The 14,823-nt window shown below is 40.8% G+C and overlaps 1 pseudogene; it reads right to left on the bottom strand.

Moving 5' to 3' along the window:
• Positions 1–7,751: 7,751 nt before the first annotated feature.
• LOC125286874 lies at positions 7,752–8,720 on the bottom strand (annotated as a pseudogene).
• Positions 8,721–14,823: the final 6,103 nt, after the last annotated feature.

The raw sequence follows: 14,823 nt of genomic DNA, 5'->3' as shown, positions 1-14,823 counted from the left end.
TTTGTTGGGCTGTATGAGGAAGTGTTTATCAAGGGCCAAAGTACCAGTGAGTACCTTTGTACCGGCACTTTTTTTCCTCCAAGGAAGGAATGCACTGCTTGGTTACTGTTCCTTGGTTATTGAAAAACCTCTACCTATTACTAATTTTCATAGAGTCAAACTTTACCATTGAATCCCATCTAGAATTTGATGAAAGATGTCAAATGACTTACTGAGGTTTATGATAGAGATCTACCATAGGATGCTTAATCCCAATTAGTGTACCAAAACAGAGAGGTAGTGTAATTTGGTTAGAGAAAGACACTATCTGCTAAACCCAATCACAATTACAGGCAATATGCAATTGTATGAAGCCCTTCAGAACAGAACTATCAATATCAGTTGCAGGTGTCAGGTTTATAATTAGACCTCCAATTACCGTTTGCAGAAGAAACACATGATGAGGAGGTGACTGGTAGTCTGACCATAAAAATGCCTAAAAAGTAAAAAAAATGCATTAGATTCACCCCCCATGTTCCTTCCAACTTCAAGTCCCATTACAAAAAAGAATAGATATTTAAAGGAACCGTATGTAAGATTGTGGCCAAAACTGGTACTGCAATCACTTTCAAACTACTGTAGAGCAGTGTATCCCCTACCCCTCACCCCTGACTGGCAGACCCCGGATGCCGAAACACTACTGACTTCGTGATTAGTAGATAGATGGAGGGTGGCGCATCAGGCCAAAACACAACATGACAACATCAACATCAGTTGAGAGCTGCAACATCACTTTTTAAATGACAATATCCTGACCGGACTACTGTTGTCAGTGATAAGTATTTGAAATGAACATGATTTCTTAATGTCTAGTGACATATCAGGGCCATTTTATGATTAATTGAAATACATTTCTTACATACGGTTCCTTTAAACCTTGTCACTTTTAATGTATAGCCTATGGATACCCATTTAACATGTCAGGGCACCTTGCAGCTTACTTCCAGGGTGCCCTAGCTAGGTCTTCAGTGTCATCCTGACCTGCATACACATCCTGCACCAAGACAGAAGACCAGCTGGTAGGGCAAGGCAAGTGTTGTGTCTTCCTGGCTTCATCAAGATAGTGTCATGATGGTCACATTGTAAATACTGTACTGTGCAACAGTTTTAAGAATTTGTGTAAACAAAATTATTTTATAGGCTACCAGTGTCTATTTAGATTTCCAAACATTCCTTTAAAATTGACTTTGTAGGTTGCTGACTGATAATAACCAAAAACTATTCATATAATTTTAAAAGCATAGGCCTACGCTTAATTACTTTTAACAGTAGGCTAGGCCTAATTGTTTTACACGTTCCTCGACACAAAACCGTTTGCACAGTAGGCCTATGCTACTGTATATCAATAAATCACCTGGCTATTTTAGGCTAATGTTAAATCCGTTTTAACGGTTTAGATATTCACCCAGTGTTCACAAACTGTTGCGTGACTTCAACGTGTGTTAACAAAATAATTGGGTATTATGTGCGTACACTAGCGCTGATATGTAGGCTATTCAGCAATATGAAACAGTCGTACACATATCACTTTACAGAACCCAATTTATTTTTGCCCCAGAGTAAGGAAGTCGTTGCCTTGCCTAGGACTGTTGGCTGAAGGCCAGGCTAGCATTCGGCTACTTGTAACGTGCACCTGCTATTGGTCGCGCTCTCGATTTGCCTAGCCTATACGACAGCTTGTTTTAGTTTCGCTTTTAATTGGACTTATTTGTTTTCATTCCACTTTTCTTTGGCTTTGTGGTCAGTTATGGCCAATATTGAGTCGGAATTGAATTGTAATATATGCTTGGATCTTTTAAACGATCCTCACCATTATCCTTGCGGACACAGTTTCTGTCTTCGCTGTATAAATGCGCTGAGGAATAGTGAAATATATGCCTGTCCGGATTGTAGAAGACATTGTCCAGACAGGACAGACATTGTGAAAGACTTCAGACTGACGAATATTTTAGAAGCATATCGACAAAGTGGAAATGCTAAGGTAGGCTACGTGTTTCGGTGAACGAAGACTTGCCTTGAAACCTGGTCTATTTTTTTTTCTCACACTTCTCTCTTCACAGCTACTGTCGTGTGACTTGTGTCATGGGAAGTGTATTCAGGAAAGTTTTGCAGTAGGCTGTGTTACAAACCACCCCGATAGTGGGGTATGTTGTAACAAAGGACCACCTTGTATTCTAGATCAAATCAGGTCTATTAGTTTCTTGCAGAAATGTGTACATTTGAGTTGGTTATATCTGAAGTAGGCTACACAAATGTGGGTAGTCTATTTTGAAAAAAGGTTACAGGATTGTAGCTCAAAAATTAAGAGACAGGTGCTGAAGAAAAGTGTTACAACCATACCCAGTCTCCCCTACTGGAGAAATAGGTCAATTCAAGAAATTGTCTTCTCCAGTTTGAGAATAACCGGAGAAGCACAAGAAAAGCTGGAGTTATTTCGCTGTGAATTAAATTGATCACAATCACAAATGTCAGGTGGCATTGGCATTTATACGCCAATCAAGTGGGTCTGAACTTATTTCAGACAAAGACAGATCAGTGCAGTGAGAGAAAAAATATCTGAAATCTTAAGATCTTAAGTTGGACGTAAATTGGATTTAGGCTGAGGCATGAGTGAAGCTGTTTCTAAGGAATTGAATTTAAGAAATACAAGAAAATGCTCAACATGTTTTATTGATGATAAACTGAGCTCAATTGTCTAATTGTTAGAAATGCTAAACAAAGAAGATATCTTATTTGGATTTTTCTTTTCCATTTTTCTTTTAGGCCTATAGACCTGTATGCTTTAATACATAACTATGTAGACCATTACAAAATTGTAAAATTAACCATGTTGAATGTTTTTAAGCAAAATGGTGTTTGTCCAGTGATTACATATGTGAGTGAATTCACTGATGTTAATTTTGTATTTAGCCTACAAAGAACATATGCCAACCTTCAGCAGTATGGCTGGGGAGACAAGAACCCGGAATTCTTCTAGTCATTTTACTCCTGATGTTCATTTCTGCATACGGTGAGTCTCTCTCTCTCTATCTTTCTCTCATGGTGTTATTTTGTTGTTGTTTTTCAAATGTTTATCATACTGTTACAGTAAATTATGTAATGCTTTATAACATGTTTACATTCTCCCTCTGAAAAGCTATGTTTCGGCTACAAAGAACAGAACAGGCTCTTCAAGATTTTCAAGTTTTGACAGACTCCACTCATCCTGTGACCTGTGAGTCTCTCTCTCTCTCTCTATTTGTCTCTCTCACAGACACACACACACACACACACGTTAGGCAGTCCACTGTGAGCGAAGATGACAATGTCTCTGATTGGGGGTGGGGTGAATGTCCAGGGATGCTGTCCAGGATTCTGCATCATGTAGAAGGAATGTCTTCAGCGATGTGGGTTATGAGACGGGACCGCATTATCTTGGACAGGGCATTTCCAGCTCCAGAGACAAGGGATATGCCATGGCTGTTGCCACACACAGATTTGTCCCCTTTCTTCTTGTAGATGGTGACAATGTTACAGTCTTTCCAGTCCTGAGTGATGGTTTCGCTTTGCCAACTGTTTCATATTAACTTGTAGAATTGTCTTGCCAATAAGTATCCTCTGTGTTTTAAGAGCTCAGCACGAAGTCCATCCGTGTCTGAGCTTTTGTTGATCTTTAGGCTTGTCACTGCTGAGAGGACCTCTGAAAAGCTTGGAAGTGCATCAAGGATGGTGGCTGGTGGGAAGTGTGGCAGTGCTTCCATAACAGGTGGAGTGGTTGTGTTTGCTTTATTGAGAAGAGAACTGAAGTGCTCTGCCCAGCGCTGAAGGATTTACTGTTTGTTTTTGAAAAGTATCAGACCATTTTCTGACCGTAGTGGGGTGAGGTTACGTAGTTGTGGACCATACACTGATTTCAGTGTGTTATAAAAGGCATGATTGTTGTTGGTGTCTGCATAGCATTGAATTTCTGCTGCTTTCCTGACCCGCCAGGCATCCTTCATGTGCCTAAGTTGTCTTTGAGTCTCAGCTTGTATAGTTTTCCAGTGGTAAAGATTGGTTGTGGACTGAGGGTTGGAAAGAAGAGCAGAGTGAGCTTTCCCTTTGGTCTCCAGTAGCTCTTCTTTTATGTCATCAGAGTTGTCGTTAAACTAATCCTGTTGACTCCATTGTGAGAAGCCAATTGTCTCAGCATCAGCCTGCTAGAGAGTTCAGCTTTTTCCACTCTACATCTGCATCAAAGATGCCATCCTGGAAGTTATTGTTCTCCAGGTAAACTAGTCCCTCTGCCAGCCTTTTCCGGAATTGCGCTGTGAGGTCCTGTGAATTCAGGGCCCTGCAGTTGAGTTGTTTTCTGGGTAGCTGTTCCTTTTGTGAAGAAAGAATTTTCATACTTAGAACTTAGATCTGATTAGCCAGTGATCTGTCCAGCACTCAGCACCACGCAGGGCTCGGGTTTATGGACATCACTTTGGTCTCGTTGTCTGGTGATGATGTAGTCCAGCAAGTGCCAATGTTTGGATCGAGGATGCATCCATGAAGTTTTGTACTGGTTTTTCATTTGGAAAACTGTGTTTGTTATGATGAGCTGGTGTTCTGAGCATAAAGACAGTCTGAGGCTGTTGCTGCTGAGCTTGCTGACACCTTGGTCTTCAATAATTCCTCTCCAGAGCTGGGCATTTGTACCTACTCTGGCATTAAAATCACCCATAAGGATGATTTTGTCAGAGAGGGGGATTCTGGGGAGTGCTGCAACCAGGGTAGGAGCATAGGTCAGGCAGTCAGGAGAGTGGCAAAGCGGCCTTTCATAAGGGTATTGTGCCAGGTCATAAGTCGTTTGTTAATGCCTTGGGGGGACTCTGGGATGTTGTTTAGTCGTTCGTTAATGGCTTGGGGGGGACTCTGGGATGTTGTTTAGTCGTTCGTTAATGGCTTGGGGGGACTCTGGGATGTTGTTTAGTAGTCTACCTCTTATTGTTAAGCCGGCTCCATAGTCTTCATGCGTCCTTGGGGATGCCCTTCCAAAAGAAGGTGTAACCTGCACCCATCTCTGTGAGTGAGTCTTCATCTGCAAAGATGAAGCATCATCTCCAACAATGCTACAATATCAATGCTGTATTTGTTGAGCTCATGAGGGCAGCCCAACTGTGAGGTCTGTTTGTCTCAGTCTAGGAGTCTAGGAGGGTATACGAACATTCCAGGTAGCCAGGTTCATAAGCAGTGCATATTTTCTTCTAGTTTTCCGACTGCAGGAGACGATGCCTTTGACGGCTGCAGTCTGCCACCCAGGTTTAGAGGAACAGGCAATGTTTAGGTCACCTTTTCTAGACCCTTACCCATTGAGGGGTGAGCAGTGCAAGTTCTAAATAGGACTGCTCAGTTGCGTGGGAAGCTGCCGAAGGGGGATGCTGTTCTCATTAAAGGGAGGTGAGGACGGGGTCGTGGACGGTGGGTTGGGGGTTGAGGCAAGCCTGTGCAATGAGTAGGTTTAAAGTGAATGCGGGGAGTTTTCTGTCTGGGTGGAATGTTTTCTGTCTGGGTTTTTCTCCCATAGCCTTAGCCGTACCAAGGACATCCACAAGGCAGTGGAGCTATTTACCCATAGCCATGGGACAGTGGTTGATGGGCGCCAGGTTGACCGATGGGCCTGGACCCCACCTCTGGGGCCCACTGCTGCTCCGAGATCCCCTACAGTTCAGCCTGGGACTGTGAGGTACCCAGTTGCTATGTGTGGACGCAAGGAGGCACAGTAGAAGTCTTGGTGGTGGAGAGACTGTGTACTGGCAGAGGAGGCTTTGCTCGTCTTTTTGAATCTAACGAGACTAGCCAGTGGCAGTGGCTAAAAGCAGAATAGCAAGCAAGCAAACTAGCAAGGAAGCAACCTACACACAGCATGCAACACTATTTGCTACACCATTGCACTGAACTGTGTTACACACAAACACACACATGTACACACACACACACACACACACACACACTTGGTCTTTCCTTATTTTGGTCAAATTATTTTAAACTTCAATAAATCTTGTAGAAATTGAGGTATTCTGTTAAAATGTTGTTAAAATGTATTAATCTGGTACATAAATTAATGCATTAAAAGTTGTTTAAATGCTCTCTCTGCACAGCTTGCTCTGCAAAGCTAGAAGGAACAGAACATTGTTTTCAAGATTCTCAGATTTTAATGGACTCCTCTCAACCTGAACAAGTAGACAAGGTGATCTTTTTCTCCTTTCTTCAAAAATATCCACATCTTTATAGAATCTTTTCACTCATTTCCCCACATCTAGTAATCTTTCTTCACACAAACAATCATTTATTTTGTATGCACATTATGACTATGACATGTTCTGTGTGTGTGTGTGTGTGTGTGTGTGTGTAGAGGAAGTCTATGGATATATCAATAGCGACACTATATGGCACATCCCTAATGTACATGCATGTGTGTACTCGGTTTCTTTCTAAATGTCTCCCATTTCATCTCCCCCTGTGGTTTCTGTTTCAGGTTGCTGCCTCCCCAGGTCCTCTCCACCTCCTCTTGGCTCCTCTGCGATGGCTTTGGCTGCTGGTGGAGGGTGTGGTCATGTGTGTGTGGTGGCTCCTCTCTTCTGTCATATGGCTGGTCTTCCAGTGTGTGTGGTTGGTGTTTGAGTGTGTCAGGCTTGTGTTTGTGAGTATTTGGGGGGTGTTTAGGTCTTGTTTTTGTTTTATATTTGGTTTTCTGATTCAGTTCTTCAGTATTTTTGTCTACATTTGTGGACTTGCATCTATAGCAATATTCAGCATAGGTTATCTGAGAAGTGAAAATCAAGCAGCAACTGGGAGGTAAGATTCATGATCCTCTTGTGTGTTCTCAAGAGCATGATGGGCTGTTGGACTGTTGGACTGATGGACTGAGTCTTATGAACCTGTTCATAGATCATTAAGAACATAATGCTAACAGATACATTTGTTCTACTCTGTCAGTGTAAGCCTATCTAGTCGAGTTGACACACTCAAAATGTTGGTTGATGATCAATTGGCTTACAAATAATTGCAATGTAATGATCTTTTTCTGTTCATTTTATGCCAATATTACAGCCCGTACAGCCCATATAAGGCCAAATCACCAGTGACTTTTGGGCAACTCTGAGTTTCAATGTGCTCTGTCTCAACATTGAGTGTGTAGTGTAGTACAGGACATTATGTTCAATACAGATGTGTACCGAATGTACCATGCAGTCTTTAACAGTAATCAACAGTAGGCTTTTTTGCTTGCAGACCATGTTTCAAATTCGAGTCTCCACACAAAAATATTAAGTGGCCATATGTCAGTTTAGTTAATTAACAAAAACATTTGACAGATTTTAAAAGCACCATTCCTGCTTACATGTGTTGAGCATGTCATTGTCAGTGAAAGTTATATCTGTGTATATATGTTTTAAGTGTAAAAAAAACATTATGCATATTAGTTGTTCATATTAAAACATATTTATTTTATTTGGCCACATTGAATCACAATACTAAAAACCACACTAATAATGATAAATCAGTTCCGTAAATGAACAGTTTTGTGCTTGAAGCATTGTCTTTTGACTTCATGTTGTACTGAGTATGGACATTGGTTGAACTGTGTGAGTCCTGTATATACTTATCAAGCCTTGTGACTTTCTTGGAAATTTTAGCATTTCAAGTTTAGCACACTCTGTTAAATAAGAGAAGACAAACTAGGAAAAAACAAACTAGACAAATTAAAAAACATATTACAAATTGGTTGTTCATATTAGGAAAGATTCATTACATTTGTCTGGAAACACAACAAGAAACTGAATAAAACTGAAGTCCATCATTTTTCTTCAAAGAGGAATAGTCTCCTTTTTTCAGCAGTGTGTTTACTGTTGGATTTTCTCCCAACCTGTGGCATTGTCCTCTTTTGTCATCTTCTCCAACTGTTCTGTGGAATCCGCTGTTTTGCAGTTGATGGGCACTACCCTCTCAGAGATGGAAGGCGTCTGTTTTCCTGGTGCTTCAATGTGAAGCTTTCCCTCTGCTAAACTGCAGGTCACAGCCTCAGGAGTCACCCCTTCTGGGAGATCAAACTCCCTCCTGAAGGCCTGGACCCTGTAGGAGTAGGAGCCTTTTCCATCTTCGTGTCTTCTCAGATTTGCCGCTCACTTGTAGCTTGTTGCCCACCTGTTTGACTGACAGCTCTTCAGGAGAAAAATCTTTAGTGTCCAGCATCAGAGCAAAACCATCTCCCTTCTTCTCAAGGTTGCAAGGAAGTGGATGAAGCTCCTCTGAAGCTGGGATTTGGTCAATGTCCTGGAAGATGTGGTGCTGAAGTTTCTTCAGGAGCTCCAGACTGCTTGGCATACCTTCCATGTTTCTCAGCATAAGATCTGTGTGAATGTCCAGAGGTCTGACCGGAGGCCAGATACTGTGGACGGGCCAGTAGAAGTCCACAAAGGGACTGACGGAGGGCTGGAATTCGTGGCTCAACATCTTCAGTGAGAGTCGGGAGTTCTTGCTGTGTCTACTACTCGTAGCATAGCCTTGGATTTGTCTGTTTGGTTTCAGCACGGTGAGCTCTCACTGCTTTATATACCGCCTCTTGAAGTTTCCAGGCAGTTCCCGAGTATTCTGGTCAATGCCAAAATCTACCACTGTGTGTCACCCTGGAGCATGGGGATGACGTCACAGAGATTCTAAATTTGGATGTGGTGAGCAATATGGATTCTTTGCATATTGGTTCACCAACTCACAGGATGCATTTAGATGAAATTGATGTCATGTTTATGAACACTTATCATTGAACAGGTGATTCGTTCAGGAAGGTGATTTTAAAAATAGTCAGGCTAAAAACAAGTGCGGCCATAGTGAAATTTGCAAACTGAACTGTGTCCTAACACATACATACATTTCATCAAGGGTTTATATTTTTGATAAAGAAATATATTTATCATAATGGTAAACACACACAGATATTGTTTTGTAAGCCCCGTCTTTTGCCCAAAGCTTTTGCATTTCTAAAGAATGCCTTTTGTAGTTGCAAGGCCAAGATTTCAGAACAAAGCTGCAGAGGTCTGCCACATACTACCCCCACAAACGAAATTCCTAACCCCCCAGGGTGCCAGGCCAAGCTAATTATCATACAGTATTGGTTACCTCTGAAATCACTGTCAATGTAATTATGTTGAGAATAATACATTCATGTTTGGTCTTGAATTAATACTTGTAATGTGGGAAACAGTCTGATCATGGTTTCATTACAATTTAATGTATCTGTGCATAGTTGTAGACTAAGAACTACACTGTAGCATAAAGTTATGATATCCACCTGGGCCACACCCATCCCCCTCAGACAACAAAGGCTCTGATGAGTCGGGGGTGGCCCAAGTGAATGATAAAAGTGGAGGCTCTTGTTTTCCTCGGTCTCTTCTTTGCCATCTGGGCTCTCATCTTGATCTTAGGCTTCACTCTCCCCCTCTCTCTCTCCTTCCCCCTCTCTCTCTTTCTCTCTCTCCCTCTCTCTGTCTCTCTCTCTTTCTCTCTACCCCTTTCTCTATTTGGGTTTGTGCTGTTTTATCTGGTGTATCTGTTATCTCTAACTTGTTAACTTGTTACAGTAAGTTTACCTCTGTGAGTTGGTTAAGTTTCCTTTGTTACCATTTGCTACTTTGTTACTTTACTTTGTTACAGTAAACCATGTGAGTTTACTTGTACTACTAACTAAAGTGATATTGGTTACATTTACCTTTAAGGCTTAATGCCTAATAAATTCATTTGCCTACCAATCGTATACTTCAATTCTCGTAGTATGCCATGCCATGCTCTTCCATAGCTGATAAAATAGTTACTTGGTAATTGAATGGTGATACAAATTATTAAATGGAGTCAGATTAAAAGAGTTTGTAATAATATCATTGCCATTTGACTCTTCGCTCTATTTGTCCACACGCGATCAACAAGAGAGGCCTGACTTACTTCTCATCCACGTGAGAAGCGCTGTGGGCCTGTTCTCTCTTTCAAGTGAGGATAGCTCGAATGTGTCTCCATGTTTCTGAGGCTATTTCTCGCCTTACATCTTCATATTTCTTCCCCTGAAAGAATGTAATAAGCTTTGTAAAAAGGTGTACATTCATGTGGATTCAATACAATTTTACATTGACCGCTGTTTTTATGTCTGAATAAATACATCAAAAATACATCCATACATAAAATATGTCAAAATTATGTCCCGGAGTAGATATCTATTCCTCGGTAAGATGGGTTTCTGAACCTAGAGTATCTCATGGTTAAGTGTAGACCTTTCTATCTGCCCAGAGAGTTTACATCAACTGTAGTAACAGCAGCCTATATACTACATAGATAGATAGATAGATAGATAGATACTTTATTGATCCCCAAGGGGAAATTCAAGAACTGCATTCTGCTATCAGTAAAAATTACATTACATTACATTTGGCTGACGCATTTTTTACCAAAGCGACTAACAACAAACTCTGCATCCCAAGGCACCCTTCATTATTACGGTTAATTCCAACCACTCAAATTTAAAAACTGCACTGCCCAAATTTCATCAAAATGTATCATGCCCCACAAGAGGAGATAATATTTCAGACCATGCCTACACAAACATGTATGTGTTTACAGTACAAGCTGATGCCTACAAAGCCGCTCCCCTCCCCCACCTAGGCCAGTCAGATCACCTCTCATTGTTTCTGTGGCCCAAGTATTCAGCACTCATCAAACGTGTGAAACCAACAGTTAGGACAGACAAAGTGTGGCCAGAGGGAGCTGACTCGGCACTTCAGCAGCTTTTTTTTAAAACACTGACTGGAGAGTGTTCACAACTCAGGCACCCATGACTCTGTTACAGCCAGCCACGCTAGATGCAATACAAATTGACAAACAGTCAAAGGGGCTCGAGTCTAGGGGTATTTATTAACAAAAATATTAATACATAATTAGAAATTTTAAGGACAACTGGAAAATAAACAAAGTAAAAAACTACAACACGGCCTAGTGAGCGTGGAGGCCACCCGATCTTGGCAAAAGGCCAACGCAAATGGCAAAAGGCAGACCGCCAGGCACAGGTAGGCTATAAAGGGAGAAGCTCCACCCCTCACACAGGTCACACCTGAAGATAATAACAGAAAAAAGGCAGAGCACACGAAAAGGACATAGAAACTACGCCACCTATGGGTAGAAGAGGGACGTAACAGACTCCCACACGGACATTGATTCATATGCCTCCTCCGTTTTGGACTGTACAATTTGATTCTGACTAGTCATAACTCCAGTTGAAGATATCTTTAATTCACCTCAATTCAAGATATCTACATGTTCCTTTTCAGATATCTTGAATTAAGTTTTGACTAGGCGAAATTACGTTGTAGATATCTGTAACTGGAATTAGTTAGGGATATAATTTGATTGTAGATATCTATTAACAAGTTATAGATATCTTGAATGAGTTTTGATTAGAGATGTCTGAAATTGGAGATATCTATAACTTTCATTCTTCCTAGTCAAAATGTAATTATAGATATCTTGAATTAGAGTTTTGACTAGGCGAAATGACGTTTGGGTTCCTCGATGGACTTTTTACGGTATGAGCTGAAGTCAGGGACATGCGCATCCGATTTCAGTTCCTCCAGCGGAGGATAAACCCTCTCTCGCTCCTCTATATGATCAGGTCCTGGGACGACCATATTTTCGGGACAGATGAAGTTAGAAAAATTGTCAGTATCTAAAATGTCTCTATAGGCGCTCAGCCCATTTCGGGTGCAGTGGCACCAGCAGAAAATTTGACAGGCGTGGCCAGGGGAGGCCATTGCAAATCTTGGGGTGGTACGCCCAAACGGGAGGGGGGACATTAGGACACATAAGAAGAGTTTGGCTCCAAAACGCTATATCCTCCATTTTAGTGCATTTTCATAAATCGTTTTTTTAAATCATTATTTTGTTTTCGAAACTGTAATTGGGTAATTGTTATTTACTCAATCAAAACAACACAACTGCACTTTTATTGATATTACCTGAAAAACACAATTAAAAAACATGACATTATTGTTTACAAAAATTCATTTATAGCTTTGGAAAAGAGCTCATAGGCTGTATCGTTTTCAAGACAGTCTAGGCTACTGAAAGTATGATGTGATCATGCTTGCATATTTCTTAGGTCAGCCTTTATATTAGGGAAAAATACTTTGTGTCTGCATACATGCCACTTGAAGCATGCGGGTAGAAATATCTATTCAAAAGCAAAGTTGATCTGTGCATGCCATGACCAACTTTTGATTCTTTGATTCGGAAAGCAAGTTCATTATTTTGGGCTGCTATAGAATATATTACAATTTCAGGCCAAAGTTGGATAACATGTAGAATTTTTGCTGCAATTTCAAAACCGGATTAGTCGGGAACTGCTTACTGTACAGAGGAATGCTTCATATCCTCGTGTTCGCTAAGGTTTGCTGTTTATTTTGATATATGGTATGTTTGCTGTATTGCTATGTTTTGATCAAGGTGTTCGTGAGATATATCACCGAGAGTAATGGGTGTGGAGATAGACGAAGCGCTGTGTGCACAATGGGAGATTAAATGGCATGTATATCCAACATTCATTTTCTCGCTATCACAACACCTAGCCGCTAATATCATGGGGAAGCTCAGGTTCTGCTCTTCCACGTGATATCTGTGTGATTTATGTGTGATAAGTACTCCGTGAGCGAGCAATTCAACAGAGAATAATGGGTGTGAATTTGGACACATTTTGAGTCCGTTGGCCACATAGCCAGGGGTGGCCACAGGGGTGGCCAGAGTTTATGTTACGGCAACCCCTGGCTACCCCTTGGTGGCGCCCCTGTTCGGGTGTGAGGAACGTCGAGAATGGGAGGCAAAAGCTGGCAGAAATAAAATGACAATAATTAAAATAATCAAATGAAGATGCCGACATCTGCCTTTTCTTCTCCAATATATTTATACATTTTTCGTCGTGCACTGCGTTTAAAGTGCCAAGATGAGAAGGCAAAAGGAGACGAACACAGTAAGCTTAAATGTAAAGTGGGAAAGTAAAAGTAGAGCAGCAGCAGGTGGCGCTGTGTTGCCTTTTTATTTGGGCACTTACAGTTGTTTTCAGTCACTTGGTGCATTTCCCGAATCATAATTTATGTTTCAAACGGGAAACATGTATTTATGCCAATGGAAACATCAGTAGTCTACAATCCTTACGCCATTGTTTGTGAACAAATGTCATGTTGTCAATTTTACAGTTTGCAGTGCAATGCACAAGGAAGCACATTTAGGTAGCCTACTTTTTTTTTTTTTTTTAAGTTACATTATTGTGTGTGGGGGGGGATTGAATGCAACTGATTGGATATGTCTCAAAGTTTTGCAAGTCATTTTACATTATAAAGATAAATTCTTTTAGTGCATTGTGCAAAGGAAAACGATAAAATAATGCCCATTCAGGGCTCTCAAGTTTTGAGGACAGGCAAGAGTGACATTCCCCGTCGACAATCCCCCGCTACGTCAACACACACTGGCATGGGAGTCGAGTCAGCGGTTAGAAGCGCTCTTAAGGTTAGGGGTGTGAGGATTTACACGCGCAACTAGCATCACCAGCTAGCATACACCAGCCCCAGGTCAGTTACCAGTTGATCCAATATTAGTTGTGCAGAAATATAGCCCGTCTTATACACACCAATTGAATTGAAATAGAAATTGTAAAGATTTGTATTTTTTGTAATTATTCCATATTTAGTGTAGTCATATCAGAACCTGAAGTAGCCTACAATCCAAATGCAAGCATGAAACTTCAGAGTATTATCTTTCATTTGAGGCCAATATTATGCTTATGTGGGGTTCATATGCAGTAAGCATTTGATTGCCAGTATGCATTTTGGATAACCCAAAGTCCTATGGGGAGTTTTCATAGGGCATTTTACCAAATGCATGAGCATACCTTGGCAAATAATGGTCTAAAGTACTCATGTTGTCATTCTATATTGATCTACTTTTGCACACAGCATGACAAGACCTAATGCTAGGACTCAAGTCATATCAAGTCAAGACCTAGAGGGCTGAAATGTGGTCAGTTCAAAGACGCTTGTTATCCGGTAGAAAAATAAAAGAATAATCTAGCCTTTGTAACTTTGTGACAGTACATCACACAGTTATTCTAATTGTTTTCCAACAGTGTCTCAGCTTTCCAAAAGAGAGCAGACGTTTGATTATTGGCTAAAGTATGTAGGAGCAATGCCCTCCTAAGTCAAAATGGGGAAAAAGTATAATTTATAATTGCTCAGCTTTGCAAAAGAAATGATTTGACACATGGCACTGACAATTCAATAATGGGCCTTTTCACCACCTCTGAGCATCCACTAACCTGGACCTTTTAGGGGGCTTTCCTCTCAGGGTGAATGAGAGGATGCTTAATTGCTATTTACCCGACATTTTTGAATACAGATGCAATGATTAATGCATCCATGGCCAGGATATAATTATATAATATGACGTGATTTTAAAAGTGACCTATAACAATAGGCTATGCAATACAGTTTAATTTGTTTAGTGCTAATAAAATTATTAAGCCTATTTGGAGAGAGAGATGTTTAGAATGTGACAATATGTCAGTCATCGTGTGAACGAAAGTATGACTAGGCATAGGCTACTTGTTCTGAGCAAGTGTTGTCAATGAACAGGCTGTGAAACTGTTGGCTAAGTTACAGACAGTCATGAACAACTGATGCTAATTATCTGGGAAACATTCTCTATAGCAGCAGTCACGTTGTCATTGTTTGTGTCAAACAAGCTGTGGATTTGTTG

This window comes from Alosa alosa, chromosome 21 (genome assembly GCF_017589495.1).
Source record: "Alosa alosa isolate M-15738 ecotype Scorff River chromosome 21, AALO_Geno_1.1, whole genome shotgun sequence".
NCBI classification, from domain to species: domain Eukaryota; kingdom Metazoa; phylum Chordata; class Actinopteri; order Clupeiformes; family Clupeidae; genus Alosa; species Alosa alosa.
The sequence above is the reverse complement of the archived record's forward strand: the minus strand, read 5'-3'. Positions and strand labels throughout refer to the sequence as shown.